Here is a 2,605-nt window from a genome sequence, read left to right as displayed (position 1 = left end):
GGGCGGATCCTTCGGGGATATAAGATGCATTAATCGTCGCAGTATAAGTAGGCTGACTAGGCCACGCACCCCACCTCCATCTATGGCCATTGTCAGTATGGAAATGCTTTCCTAGATACACTTTTCCATACCTAGAGCAAGTAGACTTAGGCTAGCCATCTTCTCAGATGCTCTTTTAGGACAAGATAAACACGCAAGAAGTCTTGACAGGTTGAAAGGGGGTGTAAGGATCAATCAGTAGCATTGCCTCGAGAAGGCTGCACCTTATGTCAAAGGCGACAGCACTTCCAATGCAATATCGTGCATAGAGTACAACTCGGCCTAATTTTTTGCTGGGTTTACTGATTGCCCGAGATCTAGGAGCACCTGGTCGTGCGCCAAATATTAAAGCATCAGGAAAAGCCGTTGAAGAATAACCATCACCTACCTAGTTGTTCAGCTGAGCAGCAATTTGCCGTCTGGGATACTATAAGCCTCAGGCATTACGGAGGAAGGTCAACGAAAGTGTCGCACGTGATAAACGGCGCGTAATCAGACATTCTGATACGTTGTAGTTGGACAGGCCAGCCGAATCTTGTGTCCAGTATATTTACTAGCCTATGCACGGTCTCACACGACATTTAAATTGGGAACTGGGACTAGTTCTCGAACTCTACTGTGGGTTTTCTTTCTTTCTATCTTTTTTTGTTTTTGAAAGAGTAAGGTTTGCATTTTTCGCGTTTTGCCGTTTTGTGTTCATGGCTCAATGTATGGTGGTTGTGTCAGCGGTTCTGTAGATACCTTAGCAAATGCTTAGCGTCCAAAGATAGTGGTCAAGCCACCAAGATATAAATTGACAATGGTCTCTTAGGCCCTTGTGCTCTGTTGTCGGAGCATCGTATTTGGTCTCTGGGCTTGCCTAGCCAGCGAACGATGATAACTCCATCATTTCAGCCTCTATTCAGGCTGCAGCAACAGGAGTCTCGATTCCAAACACTAAAATGTTAAGTGATGCAACTCCGCCACTGATTATAAGATTTTAAGTAGACTAGGCTAGACCGGAAAGACCAAGGATAGCCGTTCCCTACGGAGCCGTATTTCACTGTTAATCCGAGCCGAACACGTACAGTTATTTCCCTCTTTTCTTCGTTCTATTGTCTTTGTTTCGTTTCGCCTTCCGTCCTGACATATATCGTCAATCATCTCTGATTGATAATGCATTCTTTGAAGAGAATTGATTCACCGCCAGGACGCATTGCTGTGATTATTCACGGTGTTGGGCTCGTATCTTTCGCTGCCTCATTCTTATGGCTGCCTCACATTACAAACCCTTTACACGCTGGCTTCGGTGGCTCGTATCAGTTTCTCACTATCATTGCACTTACAGCATCTATGATCACCTTCGGAGTCGGACTCATTGCAGACATTTCTCTCAGCGATCGACTCTTTGCGCTGAAAAACTTACTTTCAATGTGCGCCACGCCTTTGGAGGTTCTCATCAGCGCCCTCTATTGGAGCCTCCATACTATCGACAAGAGGCTTGTTGTGCCTCCTGGGCACGAACTTCCGTTCATCCCTGACTTTGGTTTCCACGCTATGCCAGCTATTATGCTGGTGGTAGACTTCATCCTTTTGAGCCCCTCGTGGGCGATAACCGGGTGTCAAGCACTAGTCATGAGCTCAGGCTTGTTCTTATTTTATTGGTCATGGCTTGAGTATTGCTTTTCATTTAACCGATGGTAGAGCACCTAATCAAATGACTGCCACGGGTTCCATCATTGACTGCGTTACAGGTATCCTTATCCCATCTTTTCTAAGCTTTCACTGTTGCAAAAGCTATCTATCTGTGTCTTCTCAGCGATTTTAATGACGTGTATCATCTTAGTGTTGAAACGGGTGCACGGGAGGCTTCACAGAGAGAATGGAACAGGGAACAAGCAAGATTGACCAGTTGCGTAACAGCAACTTGGAAATCCAAGGACTTGTGAAACTTCATTGAATGCATAGTTCATACAGGACCTGAGCCTGGTCATGAATTAATCAAATTGTCAAAGAATAAGCATTTATCCACCAGACAGCGCCTTGAACTCTTCTCTGGGAATCTAACTCAACACATCTCATCACACTTTCAAATGTCTTAGCCCAAAGCCACAACTGAAGTCCAACAATGATAATCTCATAGTTTTATCTAAGGATACTGGTAAATATTTTTAAGTAGTAAATTGGATGCTTATTTTAAGCTCTATTTTTACCTACTATCTTCAAAAGTGTAAATCTATAGATAGTCACAGTAATGTGTAAAGCGAGACTCTATATATTGTCTATTTAGTTATAATTAGAAACGTGTATGATATCAGGAGCAAGCTTCAAGGTCAGTGTCTAGCCACTTGCTGTATTCGTGCAGCATGTGTAAGAATGCATCAATTAAAATTTAAGAGTATCTGTAATTGTTATGACTATGTGTAGACAAAGCTTATATAAAAATACAAAAAAGATGAGAGGATCTCAGTGCCTTTTGCTTGTGATTTTGCCTTGCCGCGACAAACGCTAGCTCAACCGATCTTGTGACCGATCGGATATCAATGTCTATCACTACTATTAGGGTGCAATGGGTGTGGCTAGCGCT

This window comes from Phaeoacremonium minimum, assembly GCF_000392275.1.
Source record: "Phaeoacremonium minimum UCRPA7 unplaced genomic scaffold PA7_03_scaffold_146, whole genome shotgun sequence".
In the NCBI taxonomy this organism is placed as follows: Eukaryota; Fungi; Ascomycota; class Sordariomycetes; order Togniniales; family Togniniaceae; genus Phaeoacremonium; species Phaeoacremonium minimum.
Note: the sequence above shows the minus strand (reverse complement) of the source record.